Raw genomic sequence first — 24,023 nt, forward strand, 5'->3', positions numbered from 1 at the left:
TTATTAGCTTCCTATTGCTTACCAGAAATTTGGTGGTTTAAGACAATATGAATGTATTTGTTGTTATTTATTTATTTATTTATTTTTGAGACAGAGCCTCGCTCTGTCGCCCAGGCTGGAGTGCAATGGCACAGTCTCGTCTCACTGCAACCTCCGCCTCCCAGGTTCAAGCCATTCTCCTGCCTCAGCCTCCTGAGTAGCTGGGATTACAGGTGCCTGCCACAACGCCTGGCTAATTTTTTGTATTTTTAGTAGGGATGGGGTTTCACTATGTTGGCCAGGCTGGTCTTGAACTCCTGACCTTGTGATCCGACCACCTCGGCCTCCCAAGGTGCTGAGATTACAGGCGTGAGCCACTGTGTCTGGCCTATTTTATTTATTTTTTAAAATAGGATCTCACACTATCACTCAGGCTGGACTGTAGTGACACAATCATAGATCATTGCAGCCTCAAACTCCTGGGTTCAAGTAATCGCCTCCCTTCAGCCTCCCAAGTAGCTAGGACTATAGGTGCACACCACCATCCCTGGCTAAGATAACATGAATTAAATTTTTTTTGCAGTTTTGGATATCAGAAGTCTACAATAAAAGTATTAGCAGGGCTGTGTATCTTCTGGAGACATCATGAGATAATTCATTTTCCTGGCTTTTCCAGCTTCTAGTGGTCCCTTCCTTGCATCACTTATTGCTTCTATACTCACATTTTCTTCTCCTGACTCTGAACCTCCTGCCTTCCTTTTATAAGGACCCTCTTGATTACACTGGACCCACTCAGATAATACAAGATAATCTCCCCATCTCAAAATCTTCAGTGAAAATCCATTTGCTAAATTCCTTTGACCGCCTAAGGTAACATAAGGTAAGATATTCACAGGTTCTGGTGATTGGTTGTGGACCTATTTTGGGGGTCATCATTTAGCCTACCATACACTCTATTAATAAATAGGAGGCATTTGTTAATGCTCTTTAGATTTAATCTATTGGTCATGGCTTTTTTCAAAAAGATAATATATAGATTTACACCAAGCTTACACACAAGTCTTTCAATAGGAGAATCTTATGGAAAGGGTCTATGATGTAATGATTAGCATCTGAACTCAGATTTGGCAAATTTATGACTATGATGTCTGGTATTTTTCTCAACTATACTGCCTTCCAGCCATAGGATCCACTGCTCTCTGGCTGATCAGGCCTGCCTGAATATATTAGTTATCTGTTGTATAACAAATTGCCCCCAAATGGGTAGCTTAAAACAACAGACACATATCTCACATATCATGAAAGTGATATCCTATCACATTTTCTATATTCTGTAGGTTAGGAGCAGGTCACTAGATCCAGCCAACATTCAAAGGGAGGAGATTACACAGGAAGTGTGACCAACACACTGTTAAACACTCTAGAGACCTCAGGGCAGAAGAAGCCCCAATTGGAACTGGTCTAATGCTATGACTGATACTTTGCAGACACCTTCTTTTGCTTGGTCACTAAGTGCTGTACTGGGAGCAATTCCTGGTACCTTTCAAATGGGAAAATTATCTCTTGCCCTCACCTTTTTTTTTTTTTTTTGAGACGGAGTCTCTGGCATGGAGTGCACTGGCATGATCTCCCCTAGGCTGGAGTGCACTGGCACGATCTTGGCTCACTGCAAGCTTCGCCTCCCGAGTTCACGCCATTCTCCTGCCTCAGCCTCCCGAGTAGCTGGGACTACAGGTGCCTGCCACCACGCCTGGCTAATTTTTTGTATTTTTAGTAGAGACGGAGTTTCACCGAGTTAGCCAGGATGGCCTCAATCTCCTGACGTTGTGATCTGCCCGCCTTGGCCTCCCAAAGTGCTGGGATTACAGGCGTGAGCCACTGCGCCTGGCTGCCCTCATCTTTTTAAAACTAGTTTTCCTCTGTGTATCTTCCTTTATAATCAAGCCAGTATTGAAGAACTCGACTGCTACTCTCTTTTAATATCATGCCTGAACAAGTGAATTAGAATCTATAGGGATAATGCCCTTACATGAATACTTCTCAAAAGTTCCCTATGAATTCAAATGTGCAGCATGGAGAACCACTGAGCTAATTTTCCCCTGCCCACCCTATTTAACTTGCCACCACTCCTATGCATATACCATCCTCTGACATACTGTGTATTTTGCTTTTTTTTTTTTTTTTTTTTGATGAGACAAGGTCTCACTTTGTCAACCATGCTAGAGTGCAGTGGTGCAATGTTGGCTCACTGAACCTCAACCTTCCGGGTTCAAGAGGTCCTCCCTCCTCAGCCTCCTGAGTAGCTGGGACTACAGATGTGTGCCACCATGCCCAGCTAATTTTGGTATTTTTTGTAGAGACAGGGTTTCACCATGGTGCCTAGGCGGGTCTCGAACTCTTGAGTTCGAAGAATCCGCCTGCCTCGGCTTCCCAAAATGCTATGATTATAGGCATGAGACACTGTGCCTCGCCTATATTTAGCTTTATAAATTGTTTATTGCTTATTTCTACATAATTAGGTTTCACCAGGACAGGGAATTTTGTGTGTGGCATATACATTTGTTCTTAGAACAATGCCTGGAACATACAAAATGCTCAGTAAATATTCGTCAAAAGATTGAATGAATCAAAGAACCAATGAACCCTTCAGGTCCAGGTTTGTTTATCATGCTTTATAATTCCTAATCCAAACACAGTCAAGACCAAGCAGTATTTTTTCTTTCGAGGACACTTCAGAATTTGTTGCGAACTGAAGTTTTAAAAAAATGAGAATTCGTACATTTCTTGGCCTGCTATGTTTTGATGATGATTTGATGCCTAATATGTCTGATATTTGTTAGGTAATTCCTTGATACCTTCTTAGGATATACGGTTTGAATCCTGATCATATCCTTAATTGCTTTGCTTTGCTTTGCTTTGCTTTTGAGACAGGGTCTTACTCTGTCACTCTGTTACCCAGGCTGGAGTGCGGTAGTATGATTATGGCTTGATGCAGGCTCGCCTTCCCAGGCTCAGCTGATCCTCTCACCACAGCCTTCCAAGTAGCTGGGACTACAGGCACCAGCCACCACACCCTGTTAATTTTCTGTATATTTTGTGGAGTCGGAGTCTGGTCATATTGCCTAAGCGATCTTCCAGCCTTGGCCTCCCAAAGTGCTGGGATTACAGGTGTGAGCCACTGTGCCCGGCCTTATTTTTTTAATGCTACATCACGTCAAAACACACCCATACACAATATTACTGTTTTTGTAATTTTATTGGGTATAGGTGAGAAAACAGCCCCTGGTATCCAGGGACTGGTCTGACCCTATTCAGTAGACCTGCATATTGTCAGGAACTGGCCAGGCCATGGGGTTCTTCTGTTGTGCCTAATCTCACAGAACATTAGCATCAGACTGACTTTTCTGATTGTGATGAAATGAGTCAGAAACAACCAAAGAAAGGTTGGGCACAGTGGCTTATGCCTGTAATCCCAGCACTTTGGGTAAACCAAGGTGGGTGGATTGCTTGAGCCTAGGAGTTTGAGGCCAGCCTGGGCAACATAGTGACATAGTGAGAGATTGTCTCTATAAAAATAAATTTATTTTTTTAAATTTTGAATTTAAATGAAATACAAAAAGATAATAAAAATGACAACACTCAGGATCATTTTCACCACATTTCTTTGTACAGAATAAGCAAAAACAAAACAAAAATCCCTCAGATGGCTCCACGATTCTTCAAGATACAGTCCAAAATCTAGGATCTGACACTCAGAACCAATCACAATTTGACTGTAACCCATCACTTCAACACTTTACCAGTCCCCCACTTAGGCTTCTAGGAGAGACAATGGTTATTTCTCAGATGCATTAGTGCCATCATATGGCAAGCATCCCTCTGGGAATCCTACCGAGGAGTGTCCAGGAATGCAACAATAGACATACGTGGTTTAATGATGGTGTTCGTATACATGACGTAAGAAAAAAGACAAAATCCAATTTGATTTAAAAAACAGGAGCAGTCACTAATTCATTTTTCCTTTTAAATTTCTCTTATTTTTCCCTTAGAAAGTGTACTTTGTCGGCTGGGCGCGGTGGCTCAAGCCTGTAATCCCAGTACTTTGGGAGGCCGAGGCGGGCGGATCACGAGGTCAGGAGATCGAGACCATCCTGGCTAACACGGTGAAACCCCGTCTCTACTAAAAAAAAAAAAAATACAAAAAGCTAGCCGGGCAAGGTGGCGGGCGCCTGTAGTCCCAGCTACTCGGGAGGCTGAGGCAGGAGAATGGCGTGAACCCGGGAGGCGGAGCTTGCAGTGAGCTGAGATCCGGCCACTGCACTCCAGCCCAGGCGACAGAGCGAGACTCCGTCTCAAAAAAAAAAAAAAAAAAAAAAGAAAGTGTACTTTGTCATCTTTATTAGGGTCTATTCCTCCCTCCCAGTCTCCTCTTTAGTTTTTCTTCCTTTATGAGAGTAAGAGGGCCATTTATCCATTATTTCCGTCACTGAAAACATTTAACAAAGGAATAGGAATTACCAAGTGAAAGTGCTGAGAAAAGAAACATCACATATATCGCAGCACAGTAGGGCATGTGACGAGGTGGCCGAGTGGTTAAGGCGATGGACTGCTAATCCATTGTGCTCTGCATGCGTGGGTTCGAATCCCATCCTCGTCGCTCTGCTTTCCCTTCCCATTGTGCTTTTTAAGATTTCCTCTTGAGTGAGATGGCATCAGGTATATCTTCCTGTTTGCTCACTGAGAATGAGGTGTATTTAGCTCCCTTAAGAGAGGTATTCTTTAGTACGTAGTAGAACACTAACCTGTGCTGGCACTAACAACCTTCTGTCGGTAACGAATACTGATCCTATTTTATAAAGGACCGAAAAATTACAGTATTTTTAGCTCCGCTCCCTCTGCGCAGACAGAGGTGTATCCACTGCTGCTCCAGATTCGCAAGACTCTGTTGTAGTTGAAAACTGATTTCCGACTCTCTGATTTTTTGCTTCATCCCCTAAGTAGCGCCTGGCCTTTCTCCTTATCTAGCTGTGATCCGGTGGTTGTTAATTATACGTAACTGGGGATATTTCTCAAAATGCTCGTGTCTCCTCCCCTCCCCCAGACCCAGTTAAATCGAAATCTTTAGGGGGTAGAGTCTAGTGGTTGTTTTGCAAGTGCCTTGGGTCTCCTGGGTTAAGAACCATCACTGACCTCACTTCCTTCTTAGTTTTGGTTTCACTGTTTTGGCAGTTTTCATCATAAATGTGTAATCATAAGGAATTGGGTCTGGCGCAGTGGCTCACGCCTGTAATCCTTGCACTTTGGAAGGTTGAGACGGGAGGATCACTTGAGTCCAGGAGTTCGAGACCAAGCTGAGCAATATATCAAGGCCCCCCCCCCCACAACCCCACCCTCCGCGTATTAAAAAAACAAAAGCAAACAAACAAAAAACACAACAAACAAAAGAACAACAACAAAAAAAGAGAGAGAGCGAGAAAGAAAGAAAGAAAAAAGGAATTGGTTACATATGCCCTGTCATTCCTAAATAATGAAGCCCACAGGACCATTACAATTTATGTTACATAAAAATCACACACAAAAAAGACTGCTAAACTTGCTAAATAAATATTTAAAACTGCCATTTGGCCTGTATCTAAACATTCCATATCTAAACAAAAAACACAAAAAATTGGTTATGCTTATGCCGTGCAAAACTTTTCAACTTAAAAAAATTCTTTCTTTTTTTTTATTCATGTGGTTTATCAGAGACTCTGTTGTCCTCCAGGTTTAACACATCTCCCCTTAATCTGGTTTAGTGGTGGATAAAGGGGAGGTGTTACATAAAAGTTAGCTACCTCTATGTCTGTGATGTTTAATGTTTCAGAATTCAAGACTGTTGACAAATTCCTGACAAAGACCACCACAGACACACCTGTAGAAAAGCAAAATTAGATTTGTTGGTTTGTTGCAATGAGGGAGACAAAATGCCATGGTGAACCATCAGCTGACCGTAATTTTGTGATTGTGTATCCTAACAATTTTTATCTAGAAAGTGAGAGAATAGGCCGGGCGCGGTGGCTCAAGCCTGTAATCCCAGCACTTTGGGAGGCCGAGACGGGCGGATCACGAGGTCAGGAGATGGAGACCATCCTGGCTAACACGGTGAAACCCCGTCTCTACTAAAAATACAAAAACTAGCCGGGCGAGGTGGCGGGTGCCTGTAGTCCCAGCTACTCGGGAGGCTGAGGCAGGAGAATGGCGTCAACCCGGGAGGCGGAGCTTGCAGTGAGCTGAGATCTGGCCACTGCACTCCAGCCTGGGCGACAGAGCAAGACTCCGTCTCAAAAAAAAAAAAAAAAAAAAAAAAAAAGAAAGTGAGAGAATAGGCTGGGTGTGGTGGCTCAAGCCTATAATCCCAGAGCTTTGGGAGGCGGAGACGGGCAGACACATGAGGTCAGGGTTTGAGCCTGCATGGTGAAACTCCTTCTCTACTAAAAATACAAAAATTAGCTGGGTGGCACATGCCTGTAATTCCAGCTACTTGGGAGGCTGAGGCACGAGAATTGCTTGAATCTAGGAGGTGGGTGAGCCGAGATCATTTGAATCCAGGAAGTTGCGGTGAGCCTAGATTGCGTCACTGCACTCTGGCCTGGGTGACAGAGTGAGATTCTGTCTCAAAAACAGACAAACAAACAAACAAATAAACAGAGAGGATAAAGCAGGATTCTCTCTATAACTGGTAAAGAAGTAGTAGTCATATTTACCAGAAAGGAGGAGATGTTTGGTTACTTTTGTTATTTGACGATGTCCTTGTTTCTTATTTTTACTCCCCACCATTATGAATTGTTTTGTTTTTATCTCAAGTCATAACGGCCACAAAGTGTTCTTGCCTGTTGGTGTATTTTGAGATTGGTTATACCCAATATGAGTTGACCAGAGCTTTGCTGTGAGAGCCAGGCCAGCTCCTAGCAACTCCAAGTCCTATCTATTAATGTCAGACCAGTTCTGGCTATCGGGGCTGTTTTTGTCTTCCTCAAGATATAGGTTAATTTGTAAGTTTGGTAAATTCTTCATTTCTTTCCGTATCTAAGCCCTTTGCCTAACAACTCTGTAATTCCTCCCAAAGAGATGTAATATATTTCCATATCACTTTGACTTTGGCCTTGGGCGTGAGAATGACTTTGGTCAATGTAATGTTAGCAGGGATGAGTCAATTAGGGCCTTTAAATATGCCTGCATAGTTGGGTGTCCATATGCACCTCTGCCATCTTCATGAGATAAATTTTCCCTTGGGTAGCTGCTGTCTTTTCACACTTTGCCCCAGAAAGAATGTGCTTTGAACTAACTAGAGTTCCTACTGTGAAGCGCAGAGGAGGTAAGCTGAAGTGTACTTACATCTTAAGGTACAGCCGTTCATATACTCTGACCTAGAGCTGTTGACCTTCAGTTGACACACACAGATGCTTATTATATGTTTTTAAGCATTTGTGTGTGTGTGTGTTTTAATGGAGCAATAGCTGACTGAAACATAGTCTTTGCTCCTTGCAAGTCATAATAAAAATCTTTATGGTTTTGGCTGGGCATGCTGGCTCACATCTGTAACCCAGTACTTTGGGAATTGAGGCAGGAGGATTGCTTGAGGCCAGGAGTTCAAGATAAGCCTGAGCAACGTAGCGAGACCCTGTCTCTACAAAAAATAAATTAGCTGGATGTGACGGCACGCACCTGTAGTTCTAGTTACTTGGGAGGCTGATGCAGGAGGATTGGTGGTTGAGGCTACAGGGAGCCATGATTGCACCACTGCATTCCAGCCTGGGTGACAAAGAGAGACCCTACATCATAAAAATATGTAATACAATCTTTTTTTTTTTTTTTTTTTGAGACAGAGTCTCGCTCTGTTGCCCAGGCTGGGGTGCAGTGGCCGGATCTCAGCTCACTGCAAGCTCCGCCTCCCGGGTTTTAGGCCATTCTCCTGCCTCAGCCTCCCGAGTAGCTGGGACTACAGGCGCCCGCCACCACGCCCGGCTAGTTTTTTGGATTTTTTAGTAGAGACGGGGTTTCACCGTGTTAGCCAGGATGGTCTCGATCTCCTGACCTTGTGATCCGCCCGTCTCGGCCTCCCAAAGTGCTGGGATTACAGGCTTGAGCCACCGCACCCGGCCATAATCTTTACGTTTTTGAACTGTAGTGGAGGCAAAATTTTACCTCTATTTTTATTACAATTTCTCCAACTGAACCTGAGAATTAAATTGGTGTAAGGCAGATTAATACAAAAAGACCATACGAATTCGTTTAATACAAGTTTTCTGTGGCACAAGAGCCTTCATTGGAAAATGAAGATACTACAGCACAGTGAGAGTGGAACACTTACATGCTGAAATAGAAAGTGGTAAACTATGTAAATGTAACACCGCAAAGGGGGTTGGGCTTGGATAGTTACTTGGGTAGAGAAGTGGCTGAGAGGATAAAGGCTCATTTAATAAGATTTGTTTACACAGATTTCCCTCAGCCTCAGTTTTCCTACAAATTGGAATGAATGATACTTTCATTCTAGTTTAGGGGGAACTTATTTCACAGAGGAATTTAATCTTCTGCTTTTAAGAAACAGAGTGAGAGTCAGAGTGATATTCTTGCACCTGCTATTTTTCAAGTGCCTTTAACTCAAAATAGTCACTATGCCAGAGGGGCATAGTTTTTAACTCCTTCAGAACAGATCTCTTCTATATAAAGTATAATTTACTTATATAATCTACTTATTCGTTTTGTGTTTTCTGTGTTGCCTCCGCCTCTCTTCCTTCAACTCCAAACCTCTTAAGGACATGAGTTTTTGTGTACTTTTGTTACCGTGGTCTGAAAATAGGAGAGTAATGTACAATAAAGTATTTTGAGAGACAGAGAGATGACATTCACATAACTTTTATTATTGTATGTAGATTGTTATAATTGTTTTATTTTATTAGTTATTACTAATAATCTCTTTAAATGCCTAATTTATAAATTAAACTTTATCATACGAGTGTATGTATAGGAAAAAACATGGTGTATATAGAGTTCAGCACTATCCAAGGTTTCAGGCATCCACTGGGGTCTTGGAACATAACACCTGTAAATAAGGGGGGCTACTCTATTAAATTCATGAATCTCTTAATCCCCTGTGCAACTGGACGCAACTCCCAGTGTTTATGATACACATCTAGAAATCTTTCTTCTTGATTTCTTTTCTTCCAGTCTCTTTTTTTTAATTCACCTCCAAATGATGTTTTTCATGTTTTTTTTTTTTTTTCTGAATCCCACTCCCAAAGCAGAAAGGCTTGCACATTCGTCAAAGGGTGCATATATTTTTATTTTGGTGGATTTGGGACAAGCTCCTAAATTCCAGTGACCATTTAAGACTCAGGATGTCCACAAATTTCCCCATCTTTTTCACTTTTCTCCCTTCTGGCACTTCCCAGTCTGGAAAGGCTCTCTCCTCCTTTTGGTATTCTTTGCTCTCAGTGCAGTAGAAAAAGAAAGAAAAAGAAAAGAAAAAGAGTTATGACAGGCAAATTTTTGTGTTCTTGCATCAGAATTTCCACTTTCATTAAATGCTTGAGGGAGGCTGTGGGGCCCCTGGAAAAAGTCTTGTTCATCCTCTGGTACACAGGATTAAATACTCATCAGAGAGAGAGAAGGAAGCTTTTTCCTGTTCTTAGAATCAAGAAAAAAGGTGGGCTATGTAATTCTCAAGTATCATTGTATTCATTTTAAAAGGTTACTCTTCTTTTGAGGTTATATACTTTCTCTAGTTTATAAAAGAATGCTCAGTGCAAATGGTGGGTTTTGCCATTAACAAGGGAGAACATGGTTTTGCATGACATTAGGACATTGACACTTTTTAATCCAATAAATTTCAAAGTCTGGGAACCAATGCTCAATCCATACATTTTTTATACAATTTGGAATCTACAGATGACTAGAAGAAACTAGAATCAAACAGAGCTAAGGAAGAAGCTGGGGACAGGGAGAGGTAATTGTTACTAGTTTTAATATTCTTAGCTTTGACCTAGAAACAAACTTACAGACTCCATGTGATTTGAATCAATGATCTCATCTGGATGGAGTCAAATGTCTTATGTTTCATCACGATGTCAGCAACTGGAAATTACTTTTCCTTAATCCTAAATTATTATTAAATTCAGGCACACAAAATGTTATTTAGGAATACAAAATGTGTTTTTATGTATTTTGCACGGGTGTGTTCCCTGTCTTTTCCTGTTTGCACACACACACTGTAACCAGTTGGGCTATTTTAATTACCTTTATATTTTTGCTTAGCAATATAAAATTCAATATTAGCTATTCTCATCCTTTTGATGGCAACACATCCAAAACAAAAAAGTTAAAATGGAGAATAAGAACCAGTCACATAGGCTTCAGCAGCTGCCAAAACTCCTTAGTACACCCGCACTTAGACTAAAAAAGAAGTGTGAAGTGTGAAGAGGTTTTGACCTAGTGCTAAATCAGAGGAAGCAACAGGTTTCCTACTGTGATAGCCATTGGGGCCTGGCATTAGTCTGAGACACTACAGTTTGAGAAAGCTTGGCTTATAGATCTGAATTCCTTTTTTTCAAGGAATTCAATCCTTGAATTGAATCCAAGCCTACAAAACCGAAACACAAGTGCTTAAAATCCAAATTTGGGGAGAACCTGACAGCTCCAAAATACTGGATGGCTGTATTTCAGTTTTGACTTTCCAGTCTTTCTTCACTCTGTCACTTGTTCTCCTAAGGCCTTGGAGAATGTCTCCTTATTCTCTTTAAAGGAGAGGAGGAAGAAGGAGGAAAAAAATGATTCAGAAAATCCACAGAATGGATGATTTTTTATTTTTTTCTTGCAATGAAATGGGTAACAGAATTTTCAGGCCCCCAAAACTAACCTTATTTAACCACGAAGGGATTCAAACCCTCAACCTTCTGATCTGAAGTCAGACACCTTATCCATTAGGCCACATGGTCCCTTGTGCCTTTTTTGCTGCTGCAATACTTAGAAAATAAAAGGAACTTCTCCTTCATCCCCGTCCCCCCATTGGCATCCACAGCGCCCGTGTTTTCACCAATTAGAAAATGAAAACTTGAGATTACGTGGGATATTTGGGGCCACAGAATCGGAATTTATAAATGGTTGGGATCGACAATTATTTCAGTCTTGTGGTAATATGACTACTCCTTGGAAAGAAAAGTCGTTTGTTCTATGACTCCCAAGGCAGAAGAAGTGGGGTTTATGGCATCTAAAACATGCTGAAATTTTGCATAGTGAATGCATCAAAGGATATTTTAAAATAAGCTTATTCAATGTTTCTTCCCTATGATGCTCATCCACATTTATCATTTACAGGCTCTAGGTTCTTGCAGGGTCTGCCCAGACAGTTGTTAAGAAAACTGCATCTGGAAGGCAGTTTCACCACAAGGCAACATCTGCACCATGGTCTTTCTCGCCATCCTGCATGGTTATCTGCAGACTCCGGAGACAATTATCTCCTTCCCATGTTGTTCTGGTACTTTCTCTGATTGTGATAATGTGATATCAGAGCACTTTTCGTGGTATGGTCCTGTTTAGAAAGGAAAGAAAATACTTTCCTTGGTGTTTCTCAGGAGTGTCGAGCGGACTAGAGCCATTACCATTTTTTGAGGTTCCCATATATTAAGAAGTGAAGGAACATGAAATAGAAACGCAAAAATTTTTATTAACAATTTTTACATTTTATGGATGAATCAACACAAAAATGTAATGCATTAGTATCATACTACAGAGAATATATTTATAGAATTTATAATGTTCTGTAGAGGTCTTGACCCCATAATAGCATATAAAGTTCTATTTTGGGTGGCTTCTTTCAAGCCTGTCAGTGACTCTCTGTGAAGTCAAGTACTTCATTTGAAGATAATGTCAACAGTCTACATATAAGACATTTTCTTAATTTTCCTAAACCCCAGATACTGGGAATAATGGTTCTCCTGGCTCATTTGTGATGAGTCTTGGTTTCTCTTGATTAGCAAATATAGCGGCTTCTGGTGCACAGAAATTGGGCCTTTTACATAGTCTTTCTTTCCCTATCCATAGAATAACACCTGACAAATAGTTTAATAAAAATATGCTGAATTTCTCACTTATTTTTGAATTCTGCAATCATCTCCAATGTGAGATTATTATTATTATTATTATTTTTGAGACAGAGTAGCCCAGGCTGGAGTGCAGTGGTGCCACCTTGGCTCACGGAAACCTCCACCTCCCAGTTCAAGCGATTCTCCTGCCTCAGCCTCCCAAGTAGCTGGGATTACAGGCGCCCACCACCATGCCCAGCTAATTTTTGTGTTTTTAGCAGAGACGGGGGTTTCACTGTGTTGGCCAGGCTGGTCTCGATCTCCTGATCTGAGGTGATCCTCCCACCTCGGCTTCTCAAAGTACTGGGATTACAGGCGTGAGCCACCGTGCCCAGCCAATGTGATAAGTATTTAACAAGATTCTTCTATTCTGCAAAAGTCCTTGTTGCTCTCTCTCTCTCTTCCTCCTTCCTGGAGGAGATTGATTGAAAAGCTATTGCAATATTTGGATGACCCATAAACCATTATGGGTACTGTTTGTAGAAGTATCGAGGAATGGTTGAATTCTGGGTATGTTTTGAAGGGTTTGTGATTAAATTGGTGTGAAAGAAATAGAAAAGTCATATATATATATCTCCAGTTTCTTTTGCTGTAACAACACAGTTTGCATTTAGTGAGACAGGAATGACTTCAGAAAGAGCATTTTGAGGGTGGGGTGTGTATGTGTGTGGTGGGGATCTAGAATCTGTTTCAGCATTTACTTCAAGTTGTGTATTGAACATTCACGTGGAGACGACTAGTGTGGAGTGGTCAGCCTTAAACAAATATATATAGTCCCAAACTTTCCCTCTCCCAAGTTAGAAAAGAAGTGACTTGAGGAAAAATAAACCAATCAAGGACCAGATCACAAACATGAAAACGCCAAAGACTTTTTTTCCTTTATTCCCCCCTTATTGATTGATTGATTGATTGATGCACCTCCTGGAATGGGACAGAGACTTTTTTTTCTCTGGAGAGAATTGGAATAATATTCTTTGTTCACAATTGGTCAGTGGTTTCCTATTGCCCACTGAAAAATAAAATCTAAGTGTTTGCCTTGTATACTCACCCCCTTATGACCTGTTCTTTCCCTTTTTGTTCTGCCATAACTCCAGACCAATTTTAGGTATTGTAAGACCTAAAATTTCAACTGCTGCCTTGAGATTTTTGACCCTCACAGGGCTCCCAAAAATGCTTATCCACATGTTCCCCTGTCTTGATAGCTATGACTCCCACAAGCAGGAAAGGTTCCCTACTTGGCCAGTTCCCTTATCTGCCAGACCAGCTGCATCTCACTCAGGCCTCAACCTAATGGGTTTTGTCTCACTGCCAGTCTCCCAACCTGTTAAAGCAAGCCAACTACATTCTCTGGAGGGAACCAGGAGTCACCCTACCCTCTGATGACTACAAACCCTACCTCTCACAGCCCCTCCTGGTTCATTCTGCTCCTGAGTGCAAACCTTCTGTGGCCTTGCATGGTGTGCAGTGCCCTCTTCTTCCAGGCTGTGAGTATATATGACTAATAAATTTCTGCCAGTCTCATTTATCCAGTGTTGAGTGTCATGTGTCCAGCCTTCTTACTATTTAGGGCAGGAGAAGGTATTGTCTCTCTACAGGTGCATAGGAGGTGGTCAGAACACAGCCACTTTTCTCTCCAAATCCCCCTCCCTCACACGACCTCACCTCCATTCTTCATCACATTGAATTGTTTGTAGTTCCTTAAAAACCTTTAACTATTCTGCTTCCTTGCATTTATTTCTTTTTGCTAGAGTGCTCTTCTTGGCTATATGGCAAGTTCTTACTCATTCAAGTTTTGGCTCAAAACCTGCCACCATTTCAGAATTAGACAATTGCCAGGGCAAAAGTAATGCAGCAACCCTGTTTTAGTTTTCATTTATCTCTGTACATAAGTGCCATGGTGATGACCCTTACTAAAATATTGGAATGTTCACATACTTACTGGGTAATAATGTTATTCTATATATCTCAGGTAGTGAGTTGCTATCAACTAGGTTGTCAGCATATTTAAAGTAAATATGATGATTTATGATGTGCATCTGGTGTCTGGTTCCAAATGGCTGGCCATGTGGTAGCTATGACTCGGTCCTCTTAACAACTTTGACTCTAATGCTCAAGTGGACTTTGCTATGGAAGCACAGCTTACACACATGCATGCAGTTCACAACTGGAGAGAAAGGGCTTTCGTATCCTCAATGAAGACATTGCACGAGAAAACCTTTTAGCCTTCACCTGTTGGAGGCCGAAGGAATGAGGGACGTGACCAACTCAATATACCACTGGAGGCTATATGAGCAAACAGCAAACTGTTTTCATGAAAGCAGGATGTTGGCAAACTGACAGCTGCATCTGCCACCAGAAGGAATGCTGAGGGCAATCACGTCCCAGGCACTGTGTTCCTTAAGGTAAGCTATAGGAACATCTGGAGCCTGTTGAACAAAGAAAGCAATCATGTGAGCCTGTGATAAATCAAGTAGCTGACCGACAGTCACCCCTTCCTCCCTGTTAACTCTACCTAATAAATACGAAGGGCTGTAGAAACTCAGGGCCCTTGTTCTCTAGAAGCAAGGAGCCCCCGACCCCTTCTTTTAAACAAATCCTTTTGTCTTTGTCTTCATTTCTACATTTGTCCTCCTTCGTTCAGTCCTACAGTAACAGCCACAAGTGGCGCCCAAACAGAGACTTGAACAAAGAAGGTCTGCTGGAGCAGAGAAAGTGAAACTGATTAGATGAACAAGGAACCCCAGGATGAGTCGGCCAGCGAGGATGTAAAGTCAGTGCCCTGAGGAGGTACCGGGAGCGGGAAGTTTCTGAATCAGGATAACATGGGGCAGAATTTGTCTATGGAGGAGCAACATTATGTGCAGTTGCTTAATGCTCAGGTTAGCTCTCAAACACTAACTAAGCTTCTGCAGGAGTTTATTACATATAACCCATGGTTTTCCACAGACAGGTACTCTCAATGTGGAAAATTGGGACCCAGTAGGAGAAGGATTAAAATGGGCTCATCAGAAAAGTCTCAAAGTTGATCCTTCTGTTTTCTCTGTTTGGGGTTTAGTCTGTACTGTCCTTCTGCCATTGTCCCCTTCTTATTCTGCCGGACCACAGGAGCCACATTCTGAATCTCAAAAATTGAAGGAATCTTTTATCTCATCCACAGCACCCATTGAACATGATAAACAGGAAAGGAAAGAAGAAAATTGGCCTGTACCATCCCCCTAGTAGCAGAAACATCTGTACTGTCTCCTTCAGTAGCAGAAATAGAGACCCCAGTACAAAGAATTATTTGTGCTGCTGCCATACTGGAGAGCCCCTAGGACCTTGTGCTTTTCCTATTTCCGTAAGGCCCGATCCAAATAATCCACAGCAGCTTAGTTGTGAACACACCTTGCTAGAGTTTCAGTTGTTGAAGGAATTAAAAGCTAGTGTAGTTAATAATGGAATACAGAGCCCATATACTTTAGGATTGCTAGAATCTGTATTCAATGTGCTTGTGCTTTCCACCCTTTGATATAAAGCATTTGGCTCACACTTGTTTGTTTGCTAGTGCATATCTGACATGGAATTTAAACTGGCTAGAATGTGTGCACACCAGGCTAGACAGAATCGTGCTGCTGGACATCGGGACATTACAGAGGATATGCAACTGGGTAATGACCCTTATTCAGATCTGCTACAACAACTGACACTCCCAGGCGCTGCTTACAAGCAGTGTGCCTTGCCCGCTAAACCCGCCTGGGACACCATTCCAGAGGAAGGAGTCCCGGTACAATCTTTTCTACATGTTATGCAAAGGTCGGAGGAGTCCTATGCACATTTTGTTGTATGATTACAAGAGGCAGTGTGGCATCAGATTCCTCATACCGCTGCTCATACCACTTACTTCGACTCCAGCTTTTGAAAATGCAAATGCAGATTGTAAACGTGTTCTGGCACCTGTGAGATGTACAAAGATCTTAGGAAATTTTCTCAAAGCCTGTCAGGATGTGGGAACTGAACTCCATCGTTCTATAATGTTGGCTCAAGCAATGGCTAATATAGTAGTAAACAAATCTAGAAAGGGCCAAAGGTCAAGGCCTAAAGTAGGAAAATGTTATAATTATGGAAAAATTGGACATTTCAAAAAAGAATGCTGTCAGACCTCTGGGCAGAGGGGATCTTCTAAAGCAGTTCCCCCCTCACAGAAAAAACGCCAGGACTTTTCCCTCATTGTAATAAAGGAAATCATTGGGTTTATCAATGCCACTCAATATTTCATCGGAATGTCACCACTTTGTCACGAAACAAGAAGGGGGCCTGGATCCGGGCCCCTCAAACAATGAGGGCATTCCCCATCCAGGCCACAACCCGTTTCAGGGGTGGGTTCGCAGAAGAACCTTGATTCCCTCTCCCCAGGAACACCTAGAAGCACAGGATTAGATCTCCCAGTCAGAGAACAGGTTACATTTGTTGGAGGAGACAAACCCATGAAGGTTCCCACTGGTATTTGGGGACCTTTGCCAACAGGATATATAGGATTAATTTTGGGCAAAAGCCGTCTTAACTTAACAGGGCATTACTGTGATCCCCGGAGTTGTTGACTGATTATGAAGGAGAAATTCAAGTAGTAGTAATGTCACAAGATCTTTGGGATTTTGAACTGGGAGAATATATTGCTCAACTATTGCTTATTCCCTGAAAGTTGCACCCTTCCCCACGAAAGGAAAAACGAGGGAATCAAGGATTTAAAGGACAACTAGGTGGTAAATTTATCTATCACAACCCATAGCATTTAATCAACCCACCTGTACAGTGCCAATTAACGGAAAGAAGTTCTATGGGCTTACGGATACGGGAGCTGATGCATCAGTAATATCCAAACACTATTGGCCCACCATCTTGACCCCTGCAATTAACCTCTACATCCCTAGTGGGACTAGGAAAGCTCAAAGTGTTCAATAGAGTGCTGAGATTTTATCCTGTCTAGAACGGATGAACAGTCATGTACTTTTCAACCTTATGTCGCAAATATAGCTGTTAATTTATGGGGTCGAGATTTACATATAGCACGGGATATGAGACTTACAAATGAAACTATTGATAATCCAGGATTTAAAATGTTAAAGAAAATGGGATATCAGAGTGGAAAAGACTTAGGAAAGCCCATGCAGGGAAACCCTGATCCAATATCAATAACTGGACAAAACAGATAGAAAAGGGCTAGGTCATCAGGATTTTGGGCGGGGGTCATTGATATTTCTCCACCACCTACTGCTTTGCCGCTAGAGTGGCTGACTGACAAACCTGTGTGGGTAGATCAATGGCCCCTATCACAGGAGAAACTGATGCAACTCCATCAGCTAGTGAGAGAGCAATTGGAAGCAGAACATATAGAAGAGTCACCCCCTGGAATTCACCAGTATTTGTGATCCAAAAATGTCCGGAAAATGGTGACTGCTACATGATTTAAGAGCTATGAGTGCACAGATTAAACCAATGGGTGCATTACAGCAAGGTCTGCCATCCCCAGCAGCCATTCCAAGAGATTGGCCTCTTGTAGTAATAGGTCTTAAAGATTTTTTTTTTTTAAACTATACCATTCCACAAAAAGGATAAGCCTCAATTTGCCTTCTCTGTGCCTTCTATTAATCAAAGAGAGGCTGTCTCTCACTATCAGTGGAAAGTTTTAGCCCAAGGCATGCTCAACAGTCCTATGTTATGTCTACATTTTGGAGGAAAAGCTTTAAAGGAGCCTCGCAATATATTTCCCACTGCCTATATCATTCATTGTATGGATGATATTCTTTTGGCCGCTCCTACAGATCAAATGTTACATCAGTTATTCAGAGAAATAAAAGTAGCCTTGATAGCATGGAATCTCAAAATAGCTCCTGAAAAGGTGCAAACAACCTCCCCATACCAGTACTTAGGTACTATTGTTACTGGAAGACGTGTTCCACCTCAGAAAGTAACTCTCTGTAGGGACAGAGTACAAACTCTGAATGACTTCCAACAATTATTAGGGGATATTAATAGGCTGTGCCCGATGCTAGGTATTGCCATCTACCAACTCACACACCTTTATCAAACCCTCCAAGGAGATTCTTCATTACATTCTCCTCAGCAACTTACTAAGGAGGGAGAAGTTGAGTGACAACTTGTAGAACAGATCCTTCACAGCAACAACATGCCTCCCGGCTATAGCTGCAAAAGCCTTTGCTTTTGTTTATTCTTCCTACCCCTCATTCTCCATCAGGATTTTTAGGCCAATTCATAGACAAATCTGTAATGATAATATAATGGCTTTTTAAAATCCAATCAGACAGTGAAATCTGTGCAAGTTTATCTTTCTTTAATCACTCAACTTATAACAATAGGTAGGCATAGATAAAAAATGCTTACAGGATATGATCCTGATAAAATTATTGTTTCCTTGGATTCCCAACAACAGGCCACAGTACGGGAAATGTCAACTGCACGGCAAATCCCTTTTGCAGATTTTGTGGGGATAATAGATAACCATTATCCATCAGACAAAATTTTGTAATTTTATAAAGTTCACCCTTTTATCCTCCCTGTAATTACTCATCACAAGCCCATTCCAGGTAGAAAGACTTATTTTACTGATGGCTCTTACAAAGGCCACATGGCTATTTATGTAACTAAGTATACTCAAACAATAAAGACCTCTGGAGTTTCAGCTCAGTGTTCAGAGTTAATGGCAGTTATTCAGGTTTTAGAGCTCACAGCTTTATCTCCTATGTAGTCTGTGATTCAGCCTATGTTGAAAATGCAGGTAGTCGCATTGAGACTGTCACTATTAAGGTCACCCTAGAACCAGAGCTGCTGAATTTGTTTCTGAGACTTAACAAGCTATTTGCTCTCCTGCTGCTCCTGTTCGCTCTCACATGCAACTTCCTGGACCACTATCTCAAGGTAATGATAAAGCAGATAAATTAATTGGTTCTGTGTTTCAACAAGCCCAAGCTTCCCATACATTACTGCATCAAAACACCTCTGCCCTTACTTCTATGTTTCATCTGCCTTGCAGCCAAGCTCAAGCTATTGTGCAAGCCTGCCCCACTTGTCAGCATGTCCCTGGTGTTGCACCCATGGAAGGATGCAACCCATGAGGCTTGGCTCCAGATGAAATCTGGCAGATGGATGTTGCACGTACAGCAGCCTTTGGCAAACTTAGCTATGTTCATGTGACTATAGACACCTACTCCCATATGTTACATGCCACATATCAAACAAGGGAAACTGCTGGCCATGTCCGATGGCATTGTTTGTCATCATTCGCCCATATGGGAGTCTCTAAACAATTAAAAACTGACAATGGACCTGCTTATGTTAGTCGTGCTTTTCAAAAGTTTTTACAGTTATGGGCAATCACTCATAAGACAGGAATTCCTTACAACCCCAAGGACAAGGTATTATAGAGCGGGCACATCAAACACTACGGTGTATGTTGAGAAAAAACGGGAGAATAAGAGACCAGCTACCACCTTAAACAAAATCACATTTAGCCTTGTTTACTTTACATTTTTTGACTCCTGGTATGGATGGTAAGACTCCGGCAGAATGACACTGCCAAGTGTTAGAGGGAAAGAGGCAAGTTTATCCAAAGGTGTTATGGAAATCCCCGGAAGGACAATGGAAAGGCCCAGTGGATTTGCTGACGTGGGTATGAAGGTATGCTTGTGTTTTTACAGGAGATGGACAAACCGTGTAGGTGCCCTCCAGATGTGTACAACCATGGAACAGGAGACTGGTGGGATCCATGGATCACAACCATGGGCCCGGTTCCCCCAGTATAAGCCATAGGCTAGTTGAATCTGAATGCGAAAATGGAACGCGGGCCGACTGGAGTCACATTGACATCCACCCTCATAACATGGGGACAGATCAAGAAAACCACGCAGGAAGCTGAGAAAATGCTGGAGTGCCAGGGTCAGGCAAAAACTCCTAACTCGATGGTCTTGGCCATGCTAGCTGCAGTGTCCTGTGCGGTGTGTTTCCCCTGTGTAGAAGCAAAAACATATTGGGCATCTGTTCCTAACCCCTGACTAGTGTCACTTGTACTCTGGAGTAACACTCCTCCTGAGGTATATCATGATCAGTGAGCATGGACTCCAGGACCCTTAACTCCCCCTGACAGAGAACAATTAGATTCTCAGAACAATAGTATCAATTACACTGCCCCACTGGAGGGATTCCCTTTATGCATCACCAAGGATACGTCGCTCAATGGCAGTTGCCTTGCAGTCCAATCCCAGGCACACTTGAGTTACCATGGAAAAATTATTTACCTCTTAAGCCTTAGCTCTATTAATACTGCTGGTGGATTGACTACTCTCTCCTGGCCCCATCGCCCAAAGCGTATTGATTATATAGAATGGGCTCCCTTCAATAATTCTCACCCCCCGCCTAGGATCCAATGTCTTGGCCCCTTAGCTAGACAACAGTCTATGTTAATGGGAGACATTATTGACTGGGGTCCCTGTGGTCATTTGGATGGGAGAGATGAGAATCAGACCTCATGGCACAAACTTCACTGCCACTGGTGGTGAATATTTAACATTTCTTTGCTCTATCACATTGGGATTTTATCCCAATCTACCGCACAACTTGCTTGGCATGGAACAGGCTTCAGTCCATCTTTGCCTCAGTGGCATAATCAAAGAAAGAGGGGCCCAGTTTAGGAGTCAATATGGAAGTCAGCACTCCCATTTATGAATGGCAGCATCTGGGTCAGGACACTATCCAATAATAGTAATAGGACTCAACACAGTTTTAATGTTACCTTTGTAAGAAATATTACCACTCAATTTACAATTTGTGTTTTTAATCCCTATACTTTCTGGTGGCTAAAAACGACCAACTCCAGGTAAACGTCACCCAATTGACTTGTGACTCCTGTCAACTCTATCACTGCCTAAATCATAGCACGATACAAACACACAACATATCCACCTTAATAATTCCAGGTCGCATTCCCAGATTATGGATTCCTATCAATATGTTCAAGCCTTGGGTGGCTATCCCCCGCTTTACATTTTGTACAACTCCTTCTTACTCAGTTCACTCATTGTGCTCGTAGAGCCTTAGTTATGGTATTTTTTGCTATAGTCTCCCTAGTTACACTAATAACCTCTGTTGTACTGTCTTCAGTAGCACTGCACAGCTCTATTCAAACAGCCCAATATGTGGAAAATTGGACGCAGATGGCCAACAAGGCATGGATGCTTCAAAACAAAATTAACACCAAAATACAAACAGAGGTGGCAATGTTAAAGACTACTGTCCTGTGGCTAGAAGAACAAATACAACGTTTGCAGTTGCAGCAGCAATTGCATTGTCATTTTAACCATACTCATATTTGTGTAACTAACTTGGAATATAATCAAAGTGAATATCCAAGGAGACTTGTAAAGGCCCATTTGCAGGGGCTTTTACAACCATTGTTACTTTCGATATTAATAATTTACAGAGTAAAATTCTTGATTTGAATAAGCAAACTCAAGAGTATCAGCCCTCTGTAGAAACCTGGACCTATTTCCAGCAAGGTTTAGAGAACCTTAAACCTTGGACCTACTTTAAACAGCACCTCAACGTCTCTTTTATAATTATAGGAATAATGTCACTGTGTCTCTGTTTCCTGTTCATAGTCTGTAAAATCGGCTGTACCACCAACTGGCAATTGAAAGCTGCACAGCTTGGAATTGCCTTTATTCAATTAATGCAAAAACAAAAAGGGAGGCCAAAGAATGAGAGACATGACCAACTCAATATGCCACTGGAGGCTATATGAGCAAACAGCAAACTGTTCTCATGAAAGCAGGATGTTGGCAAGCTGACAACTGCATCTGCCACCAGAAGGAATGCTGAGGGCAATCACGTCCCAGGCACCATGTTCCTTAAGGTTATCTACAGGAACATCTGTAGTCTGTTGAACAAAGAAAGCAATCATGTGAGCCTGTGATACATCCAGTAGCTGACCGACAGTTACCCATTCCCCCCGTTAACTCTACCTAATAAATACGAAGGGCTGTAGAAGCTCAGGGCCCTTGTTCTCCAGAAGCAAGGAACCCCCTCACCCCTTCTTTTTTTTTTTTTGAGAGGGAGTCTCGCTCTGTCACCCGGACTGGAGTGCAGTGGCCGGATCTCAGCTCACTGCAAGCTCCGCCTCCCGGGTTCCCGCCATTCTCCTGCCTCAGCCTCCCGAGTAGCTGGGACTACAGGCGCCGCCACCTCGCCCGGCTAGTTTTTTGTATTTTATTTTTAGTAGAGACGGGGTTTCACAGTGTTAGCCAGGATGGTCTCGATCTCCTGACCTCGTGATCCGCCCGTCTCGGCCTCCCAAAGTGCTGGGATTACAGGCTTGAGCCACCGCGCCCGGCCATCACCCCTTCTTTTAAACAAACCCTTTTGTCTTTGTCTTCATTTCTGTGTTCATCCTCCTTTGTTCAGTCCTATAGTAACAGCCACATTCAACTGTGTATATATATTTTTTCTGCTTTTTTTGCATTGTATCCTGTGCTATAATTAATCTTTTTTGTTTTTATTTTTAAAACATGTTCTTTAACCCAAACAAAAAATGGTCAATAGCTATAATAAATCTTAACTGAGAGTGTGTTGAGTCATGTGATTACTTCCAGTGAATTACTGAATTAGTGGGTGGTCATGGGACTATAAGCACCATTTTCCTTATTCCCAGTGCACTTAGTGTACAATCCTTTCACAGAACTACTGTATTGCACTCTACATATTTGTTTGTTTAAAAGCATATGGGCCAGGAGCGGTGACTCAAGTCTGTAATCCCAGTAGTTTGGGAGGCCGAGGCGGGTGGAGTTTTTGAGGTTAGGAGTTCAAGACTAGCCTGGCCAACATGGTAAAACCCTGTTTCTACTAAAAATACAAAAATTAGCTGGGTGTGATGGCAGGCAACTGTAATCCCAGCTACTTGGGAGGTTGAGGCAGCACAATTGCTTGAGTCCAGGAGGTGGAAGTTGCAATGAGCCAAGATCGTGCCACTGCACTCCAGCCTGGGCAACAGGAGCGAGACTCCATCACAAAAACAAACAAACAAACAAAAAACAAAAACAACAAAAGCATATCTAGACTGTAAACTACTTAAGGTACTTAAGGTTTTTTTTTCTTAGTTCCTAATACAGTATGTGATGCATAAATATCTGAATAGGAATCCTTTCTGAGAGGGAGAAGCATAAAAAAGTCCACACAGATGTTTAAAAAATAAGCACAGTGAATAGTTCTATTTGAAATATTAAAGGACGGTGGAGAGTAGAGACACATTTAACAGTAGTGTCAGCAGAAATGTTTGTCTCAGGTCAGAGTTCAATCAGTGCTATGAAGACTCCACACCCACCTCAAAATGCAACTCATTTCCCGAGATTAAGACCCTCGTAGGTGCAGAGAATCTGCGTGGGGACTTAGGGATTCCTAGTTGATCGCCTTAACTACTTGGCAAATAGTGCTTTCTGAATTATGTATCAAAGGATATAAAACTCCCATTCCTGGGCTCCCACTCCACCCTTGGCACTCGGTTTATGTAAGCATTTTCTTTGCTTTGCAGGTTAACTTACAACTGTCATAACTGGCTGCAACAGTGGCATGGCACTTTGGCAACAAGAGAAATTTGCTGTGTTTAGAGATGAAATATTGATTAATAACACTTGGGTGTCCATGAAAATAAAAATTGTACATGCAGAGATTGTAGTTTCACATTATTTCTCAGAAATGCTTGTAATTCTGGAATTAAAAAAAATACTTGGCTTCATTTTGTTTTCTTTAGTTATTGTTTAACTTAAAAAAACTGTAACCAGAAAGAGTCGTCCGAAGGACACCAAGCAGACCTAGCAGAGGATGGTTTCGATCCATCGACCTCTGGGTTATGGGCCCAGCACGCTTCCGCTGCGCCACTCTGCT

The 24,023-nt window shown here is 42.1% G+C and overlaps 3 non-coding genes across 3 annotated transcripts; 1 reads left to right on the forward strand and 2 right to left on the reverse strand.

The window, feature by feature from the left end:
• The first annotated feature begins 4,554 nt into the window (after positions 1-4,554).
• On the forward strand, positions 4,555-4,636 carry TRNAS-GCU. Its single transcript has one exon. It is a non-coding gene; the product is annotated as a tRNA-Ser (tRNA).
• Positions 4,637-10,879: 6,243 nt separating this feature from the next.
• On the reverse strand, positions 10,880-10,952 carry TRNASTOP-UCA. Its single transcript has one exon. It is a non-coding gene; the product is annotated as a tRNA-Sec (tRNA).
• A 12,999-nt stretch (positions 10,953-23,951) lies between these two features.
• On the reverse strand, positions 23,952-24,023 carry TRNAM-CAU. The gene has a single exon. It is a non-coding gene; the product is annotated as a tRNA-Met (tRNA).

The sequence above is a fragment of the Trachypithecus francoisi genome, unplaced genomic scaffold, assembly GCF_009764315.1.
Source record: "Trachypithecus francoisi isolate TF-2019V2 unplaced genomic scaffold, Tfra_2.0 Lachesis_group10, whole genome shotgun sequence".
NCBI classification, from domain to species: Eukaryota; Metazoa; Chordata; class Mammalia; order Primates; family Cercopithecidae; genus Trachypithecus; species Trachypithecus francoisi.